This window comes from Atractosteus spatula, chromosome 5 (assembly GCF_055471065.1).
Source record: "Atractosteus spatula isolate fAtrSpa1 chromosome 5, fAtrSpa1.hap1, whole genome shotgun sequence".
Lineage (NCBI taxonomy): Eukaryota > Metazoa > Chordata > Actinopteri > Semionotiformes > Lepisosteidae > Atractosteus > Atractosteus spatula.
Window position 1 is genome coordinate 55,523,132 of NC_142710.1, and position 9,759 is coordinate 55,532,890.

The 9,759-nt window shown below is 38.3% G+C and overlaps 1 protein-coding gene across 4 annotated transcripts in view; it reads left to right on the forward strand.

Moving 5' to 3' along the window:
• Positions 1-9,759, forward strand: part of tmcc1a (transmembrane and coiled-coil domain family 1a) — a 102,940-nt gene that overhangs the window by 17,547 nt on the left and 75,634 nt on the right. The gene's annotated exons all lie outside the window — the stretch shown is intronic.

Consider the following 9,759-nt stretch of genomic DNA (forward strand, 5'->3'; position numbering starts at 1 on the left):
TGTTCACAGCCTTTGTGGAGCAGATCCCAGCACTACACTTCATGGCTATATAATTCTGCCGGTCACTGAGCATTAATTCTCTCCATCCAACTTTCCAGTTGGTTTAACAAACTATTGTAGATCAGCGCTGTTCTTGTTCGGCATGGACTTCCACTCTATCCTTCATGCATCAGACCGGATATGTTTGGTGAAAGACTTAAGAGTCCTAACTGGAGTTATTTGGCATTTGCATGCAGTTATTTGCATGGATTTTAAATGATTTTAAAAGCTGCATAGAAAATGGAGAAACAAAGGGGGTTTGTCTAATTGTTTTTAGAAAGTACATATCAGAATCCTACTGTGCAGTAGTTTATAGCAAAGGAGATAATCTGTAATGATAGGTTTCTCAATAGGCGTGTGGGCTCTAGGTACTGTCATCATTGTTAAGAATAGGCTTTAATATAGTGTGGTTATACATGGTGTTATTTCTCAAATGTCTGTGGCTTTGCATTTTTAGCAACACGCTGGATGTCCTACTTCTCTGATTTCCATGTGCATAATCCTTTTAGATGGCATGGTGGGTCATGCTTATACTCAAGACATTCATTATAGGTTAAACCAGTTGTTAGCTGACTCTTCTGTACAAACCACAAATTCAAGACAAATATACGCAATCAGCATTGTATTCATTGCAGCTGTGTCTTTTACTTCTTTTCATCTGCATGATGGTGATATAATTATCTCTTCCCATATTTCTAGATCATAAGCAGTACAAAACATGAAACCTTTCCAGTTCATTTGGTACATCTGTCGGTAACTGACAACAGTTTTCATTTTAATGTCTCCCCTTTTTGTACCATCATATGAAGTAAAGAAGTTCTCGAAAGAGTTCCTGTATATTATGAATGTGATACCTGCTACAGAATAGCAAGAAGCAGAAGCGCTGTAAATGAGCTGTGGATTTACTGTATGTAAGGGGTGTGTTTCTCAATTGCTGTTTACTTTGTCTACAAAGCAGGAAGGAAATGCATGATGCAGTAAAGGGCAGATAATTGTAGCCTGACCTAGAAATATGTGATTCACTGTTTGCGTTTGAAATCAATAGAATGATGCAAGGAGTACAGAAAAGAGCTTATAACAATAATCAGTTATGTAGCAGAGCCATTCATTCAACAAGTCATTACCTGGGGCCAGGGATACCACATAGTACTGTATTTACTGTAACATAGTACCTCTGTTTCGCATTTTCTCCAAAGAAAGAGGATATTGTTTAAGTCACGTTGGTGGCAGAGCAAAAGAATTGAACCTGGATTCTTCTAAAAAGAAGAACAGGAGTGAATATCTCTGCTCCACTCTATTACAGTGCTATCTCGTTTAAAATATAAAATTACTTAAATTAAAACCATTTGCGATTCTTTATATATTTAAAAATTATTTAAATAATATTAAAATAATTATTTTTTATTTTACTTGCTGGTTAAATTGCTTAAATTGATAAATGCAAAGCCTTTATCCAATAAGTAAGGACTACCCAAACATAGCCTTTGGCCAGCTCTCACTGATTTAACCATTGTTGTAAGCATTAATCCTAATGCAACTACCATGCCTGAAATTAGCGCCCTTGCTTTTAGGATCAATGAGAATACATTCTAACTAATTCCCACAATCACTTTAGGACTACGTCATCACTAAACTCTCACAACATTCGTTCTGGGTTTTATCATTAGTAGTTTAATGAATGTTTTTATGGCTTTATATACCACACTGTTCTGCATTCTCTGAATCTGTGTTTTTGAATGCAGTAAGATTGCAGACTGCACCCCAGATACAATGAATCCCTTTGTGCCCAGCTGTGTGTTCTAAGTGCCCGATGTTTGACAGTAATCTGTTGTAGGTTAAAAGGGTAACAATTGGAGATTATTTCCATAGTATAAAGTAAAAGGAGAGCTCAACACAAGCCTGGCTGTGGAGCCTTCTTCAGAAAAAGGAAGAGAGCAAGTAGTGGGGAAGTAGTGGGTGGGGAAAACAGAGGAAAAATGGGAATGACTAGAATGGTGATAACAGGGCAACACCGAAAGTCAAATTCCTAGCGGATGTTTCTGAAATGTTGTAATCAATAGCAGAACGTTGATGTTAGTAATTTAAAATAAAATTGTTTTGTCTAAATTAACCAGCTGCCAAGTTGAATAGAATTCACATGCAGCTTGTACAGGGAAAACTGTGCATTTCAATTTTAATTATAAAACTGTAGTTGTGGGATGTCACAGTATGTAAGTTATGATTTGAACTGTGATGTGGCATGGTGATTAGTACTGCAACTTCATACTTCTTGTTTCTTGGGTTCAGTTCTGGAATTTGCAGGTTTCCCCAGCTTGACACAAAGGAGCTCCAGCACAAACATTTCTCCCAGGGTGACCTGCTCAGATGCTGGGAATGTGTGGGTAATCCCTAGTCTCCTCAGAATTGCTTCTGCGTTCTGTGAAGGAGATGAGAGAAAGGCCAGTACGCTCAGATTATCTAAGGACAGGAGCCTTCTTCTTTAGGGGTCAAAAGCAGGCTGAAAATGTATGTTGGATACTCAAGGCATAGAGTTGGGCGGCTGTAAATAACACTGATATAGAGGAGTTCAGCAGAATGTTGAAAACACTGAGGACAATGAAATGAAAATAATAGTGTGTTTAAATCTGGAGTACAAAAGGATCTCAGAACAATATAAAATATAACTAGTTTTTATTCTAATAAGGGTGGGGTACACTGTTTCCCCCTGACACAGACTCCCTTGTACCTGCAGAACCTGTCCTGTGGGATTACAGCTGTGCCGAAAGAGCCTCACCCAGCATCAGTCACACCCTCTCTAGCGCTACAAACACACAGGCTTTCCACTGGCAGCATAGCCACAGTGGAGCTTGACTAAAAGTAGACTTTTAAGGAGATTAAGGAAAACACTGTAGCCTTAATGTTTTCTTTTTTCATGTTGGTTTCCTTGAATTTACGTATTGAATTCTTTCCCTGCCTAATGGTTCTGCAGTTTTAGGCCATGTTCTCTTTTTCTGTCCCTTTCTGTCCTGCAAGGCGTTTGAGTGGCTGGCTCCTGAGCACATTCTACACAGCCAGCTGAGTGCAGTGCCTTTGGCTCCTGCACTCATCTTTTCCTCCTACTGAGCAGCCGCCCTGCTTGTTAGTTTATGTCACGGCCCCCAGGATTTTCTGCATACGCTGGCAGGAAATTAAACTTGACCGAGACTTAACATCTGAGCTGTTGTACTGCTGCCAGTGCTGTGATGCCTGATATGTTAGTCTTCTGTGTGCAGGCACAGCTTGTGCTTTTGTTGTCTCACTAAATTCAATATAATTCTAAAAGACCACCTCAGAATGTATGCAAAGAGAAAGAGGCTATTTAACCTACCCAGTTTGTTTGGGTTTGTAAGTTTTCAAACCTAGATAAACCTGAAGATTTTGTCAAGTTTCAAAATTCAAGGCTCATTTCCCTCACCTAGTCCTATGTATGTCTGCAAACAGTAGGAGGTGTTTGAGTTTGAGTTTGAGGAGCTCGGCCAGTTGTTGTTTTATAGAAGCCAGGGTATCTGCTGGATGGCTTGTTCCATACATCCACAACCCTTAGGCATGTAAAAAATGCCATTTTTATAAAACAACCTGGTCAAAGACATGAATGATGCCTCTTTTCGAGATACATCCTGAGATTTTTAATGACCTTGGAATATCAGGACCTCAGTTTCATGTTTCATCCGAATGATGGTGCCTTTTTAAGCCTAAGAGTTCACGTTTTTACTCAAACCTCTACCGTGTCACTCAGTTTGAACTTGTCGCTCTTATCATTAAACCAACAGTAAGAATTAATCATTGTTCACCCGGTTTACAAAAGAGCATTGTTTCCCCTGTATAATTCTTGTGCAAGAACTTGCTTTGTGGCTTCTTTTCTATTTGTGTATAGAAAACCAGATTTCATTGAATTTAAACGTGTGGCAAGAGCTGCTGCCTAATGAATTTATTGCATTAAAATAATCAGTTTAAAATGTCTCCATTTGGAAAAGTTAGAAGAGACATTACTTTCCTTCTCACTTCTGACTTCTTTAGTGTTACCAAACATTTACCACTGTTACCGAACATTTGCTTAGTATTTTACATTTTTTATTTATCTTATCCCAGCATCATTTCTATCGCAATAAATGATTCAGAATCACTGTTATATAAACCATGTTCTATATTATTTTGCTTCTCATGGAGCCTAATGATTTACATGTGGTGACATCTTAAAGTAGGTCACTAAAGCCCTCAGTACAGAGATGACTTGTCATACAGTACACATATCTGGGCTTATTTACATTATAAAAATATAAGATTTAATTTTGTAATGATGAAAGTTATAATTTTTCCGTATTATAAAGTTTTATGTTTTGGAAAATTATGGGCATTTTGCAGTAAGCCTGATTAAGCAAGTGATAATTAAAGACTATAGATAGAGTTCTAACTCATCTTCATATACAAGTTGCATAAACTCAAAGTACAGTATGCAAAGCACGTCTGCTTGCCCAAGCTATAGTAATTACTTTATTGGAATTTTACAAACAGAAAATACACTATAAAATAGTTAGCCTATGTCTGGTATCATAAATGCCTACAGTATATCTTTAATGTGTTCATGTCTGTAGTGACAAATATAGTAATTGCAGAATATAGAGTGCGGAAATTGATTTGTAATTCTCATGGATTAACTTAATTGTAAATGTTCTAGGCAAATACATGACTGACATAAAATAGCCAGGCTCATGCCCAAACATGTTTGTTTACAGTTTATAGCTGCGATTGAATCAGAATCAGCACTCAGAATGAATGACTTTTGATGAATGAATGCTTTTTGTTTGTGTTACTAATTTTCTTTTGGGGATACTGAAAGGAGAGTCAGATATAAAAGATCCAACCCATGCCTTTAACTTTATGAACACAAAGGCTGTGCTCTTTTTGTCAGGCCAGCCATCTTTTAGTTAAACTATGGGCAGATCTCCTGATGCCGTGTCAAGGCCAGGCCTGCTCCCACAGTGCCCCAGAAGTTAGAGTGGTAAACAGTCTCTTGAGCACTGCACTGGGCCACTTGGTGAACAATGAGCCTCTGTTGGCACAGAAACAACCTGTCCTTTAGAAACAATAGCTGGCATCGGCACTGGATGGTACCAGGGGCTGGAAGGTGTTTAATGTCTTTGTACTGTATTGGTCTCATTTGGCCTGCAGACAACTGGAAATGTTAAGTTGGAGTTATTAATATCTAAGCATTATTAGCTTATTACTGTCCTATGCCTTCCACACTGAGTGAACCACATAAAGACAGCAGCAGCGTCATGCTATGACTAATGCAATTCTGTGAAGTGCAATGAAACATGAAAATTTGAAAAGATCCATGAAATTGCTTGTACACATCTTTAAAGTAGCTTGAAGGATCCTGGTAAAAAGTATTCTTAATAAGTGGGAAAGGGCAGAAAGTTGATGTGCCTTGCTGTGTGACTTTTAAAGTGTGTGGTACAGGACTGAGACCATCATTCTCGTTATACCAGACTACCAGAGTGCCGGGCACTTGTGAGTGAAAAGTCAACACCGCACAACCTCTAGCTAGTTCTTGGAAATTTTACTTCTCCAAGACAAAACTGCTGATGTAACTAAAGTACACATCTTTTTTGCTCTGTGGTGTCCTTTCAGATTTCTGTCAAACATCCTGAGAAGTTATCGTGTTGCACAGCTCATATTGTAAGTAACAGTCCTGGAACTACTCGTATCCCATTCTGAGTGTTGTGCTCAGTCTAGTCAGTAATCTGTGTCTCTGACTAGTTCATACAGTATGTTGTGCAACACAACATTTAAACTTGTTGTTTAAGTGCTTACTGGCTCTATTGTATAGTATGCTCACATAGGACAAAAACATGTACCAAGCTTTAATTAAAATATTTTTGCTGTATTATTACTTGGGAATGAACATCTGCACTATACACAAAATTTAGTCTCAGTGCTTGCAGCTTTTTTAATCACTAAATAAAATAAAATGTTAATTACATGTCTTTATTCCTTTGTAAAAAAGTATTCTTTTCTAATAGCATCCAGTATATATACTGTATATATGATATTTCTAGTTCCCAGATACATGCAAGAAATTAAAATATTTGACATTTTGTTTTTTTGCAGTTTTGTTGATTTTTTTTAGCATTCATGTTTGTTATTCATAGTTTTAAATTCACAGTTATTTATGTATGCAAAAGAGTGCATGAGATGTCTTGAGGAGAATGCGCTATACTGATATAAACTGTATGGCATTGCAGATAAATGCCAAGAAGCCAAGAAGGGTAGACTCCATATTCACAGAAACATAACCTTCATGTGTTTCCATTGATATTGGGAGAGCTGGGGCCTGGTTTTTGGCTTACCTTTTTATTCAGTCTGGCCAGTAATTGTGCCCATGCCCAACCAGCTGAAATTAAATCATTTTGTCCCCGTCATCTTTCTGTGTGGACTACAGATCCGCTTAGTGAGCTGTTTCATTTTGTGAGAATTTGGGGACCCAGCACAAATTTATCACTGTAAACCCTAAGCCCTAGTTTGCCTTATAAATACCAGATGGATGTGTTGACCCCAATGTGAAAGGGTCAATCTGATTACATCGCAGGCTAGGAGTTTCACACAAAAACTCACTGCCTTCACATCGTCTGCCCACAAAAATACCAGGAAGTGGTAGAGCACCACCAGTGCTTTCTGTGGCCCGGCATTGGTGAGGAACATTAAGACATGTGCTTTCTCAGCTGTCTAAAACAGGGGGCTACCCCCTGTCTGTATGTCTGTTCCCTGTTCTGGCCCTGATAGTGTTTGTGGTGACACTATGAGGAGAGGATGGAAAACAGTGTTTAACCAGTGATAAAGCATGTAATCTGTCACATCCATAAACTTCTCTTTATACCCATCTCACTCTTCACTTTAGCACCACCACACCCCACACAGTACATTTGTGTTATTAATACTTTGTGGTTTATATCTGACTAAAAAAAACTCTACTGCTGGCTTGCTAACCTTGCAGATCTGTCAGCTGCGTTTCCACATTTTTAAAAAATAATTGTTGAATCTAGTTTAGTTTCTTTTTCATCTGAGTTTATTGAGTTTAATATTGTTATTGGGATTCTCCTGAGAACCTTGCAGAAAAGCTGGATTATTAAGAACATGATTAAGTTTTTTTATTGAGACTTTTACTAGTTGGAGTTGTGAATTTCTCAAGAACATTTTTTTCGGTTTGCTGAGCCCCCTGGTGTTTGGCTATTTAAATATCCCCACTTATCTTGCATGGTAAACAAATGTCTGACTTAGTTTTATGAAATTATTAAAAAGCTGGAAATGCACAGCAAGAGTGGGAACTATTATGTTTAATATCACTCTTTGTTTAAAGGCCTTTGGGATTTAAGGATTTAAGGTGTGGATTAAGTGCAGTTGGGCATTTTGCCCAGTTCTTCATTTGCCAAACTACAGTCACACAGTATGAGTCCTTGATTTGCAGGCTTACACTGCATTGTAGCAGTACGTGAACTGATTATTCAATGTGAAGTTCTAACCACTGTACTGCCTTAGTATTTAAAACTTTAACCATGTTTTCCGGGTAGGACAAGTAAAATCTACTGCCACTGAAAAAATCTGAATTAGAAAAGTTAGTGTTTACTTTGTTAACATTTCCAGAACCACAGTTAAGAGACAACAGTATTCATTTTTCCATAACAGTTCACTGAACTCTGAATGAGATGTTAGGGAGAAGAGTGTTTTAGCACTGCATGCTCCATTAAGTCCCTCATTGTGGGACAACTAGGCTTAATATCCCTGTGATGAGATAGGCTTGTTTGCAGTCAGAAGTTTGAAGCTCTGGTTTCCTTTATTGTCAGAAAGCCAAGGGAAGGATGTCTTTTGGCAAAAGATAGATATGATCATCTGATTCACAGATTTTCTGTCAGGGTTCCCTTGAACCAATACACAGGGCCTTATAGATTGAGTCTAATGGGGTACACCCTATTGAAATGAGTGGGGTGTGAGCAAGTGTTATAACTGAATATGCTTACGTTAGCAACAGCCTGTCTCTGGGGAATAGTCCTGTGTGGTGTGTGGAAGAAATGTTTATAGGCCTTTGGATCTTTGCCCACTTGTGCCATAAAGTAAGTATATCACAGCATGGCTTATAAGGGAAGACCTGTACCAAGCACTGACATCACGTCTTTGACAAACACAAGCACAAAGAGCAGTTTACACCACTTCACAGCACTTCACAGCTCATCGACCTGAAGTAAAACTGATAAGAGGAGGTCACACGATGCCAGGGACTATCCTGTGCCATAATCGCTTCATAACACCACGTGCCCTTAGTATTAGGTCTTGCTTGCTTGCCTTTGTAAGAATATGAGCAAGGTTTCAGAGGAGAGCAGGCCAAGTAGCCCATCTAGATTGTTTGTTTGTTGCTGCGGTTATGCTCATTTAGGACAATCAAGGAGAACTGTTAACCATTTGTCTCAGTGGCTGCCTTCCAGCGCTGTCGGGAATGGAAATGTTTTCTGACACGTGCAGTGCTGCAAGCCAAGGCGGATAAAGGCACAAGTTTAATGTGACTAAATTTTGCATTAGGCTGGATTGGCTAAGACAGTGCTCGCTCAGCCGCTCAGTCTCTAATCACTGCTCCTCCTTACTTAAATTAGCCAGGGACTTACTCACTGTACAATTGGTAAGTTAACACCCATTAGATAATATATATTACCAACAATTATCAACACGTTAGGTGTTGCTATACATATTATATATTGAATACAATATATCACTCGTTTCCTGTATAGTGCTGTTTCACATATACTGTGCACATATTGCCCAATGAAATATAATGAAAATAACATTTTATTTTAAAACAAGGGTAAGACAGGAATCCTATTTAGATTGCAGGACATACCATCTTTACACAAAAGTCTGGAAATCTGTGATACTAGCATTCTCAATTTGGTTCCCCACATATTAATTTTTTGTGCAGCAGGCATGCATTTTTTTAAATTAAATTTGTAAAGCGTTTGCAAACAAATCTGCAACTGATACAAGGTAAGATCGCAGACTGGAAGAGCTCTAAAGAGGAGACGTTGTTTTGAAGAGATCCAGCGCTCTTTAAGGCCACCTGTTTTGTCGTTAATCCTGGTGTATTAGAAGCACTGATGTGACCCTTTTATCATTAATCCTCATCAGTGTCTTCACAGTGACAATCAGCATTTCAGTAGATGATACTGAATCAAGTGGAGAAGAGTGTCATATGACAGTGACATCAAAACAAGGAATCATTTAGAGACAGTAACATATTTGTCTCTGACAACTGGGTTCCACTTTTCACTGTTTTAATTCATTATTAGAAGCATACGGGGGTTTTGTCCTTCTTTTCTGTTGTAAACTCAGTTTTCACACCACCACTTAAACCAATTTGTAGTAGTGCACCAGAAACAAAATAAAGCTGATGCTTGCTTGAACTGGTGTACTGTGTAGGACCTGTGGTAAATGGTTATTCATATTTTTACCATGAGTGTATAATGTGGGAAAAGTCAACAGTTCCCATTCCACCTTTTCTGTATCACTTACAGTACGGGAAACATCATTCTAGGTTATGGTGTCTACTAAAAATGGCAATTACGCAATATTTGAAAATGAAATGATTACCCAGTTGTTTACCTTGACAAAATAGTGTGAAATATGTTGAGAGGGACCATGCATCCGTTTTCCACCTTC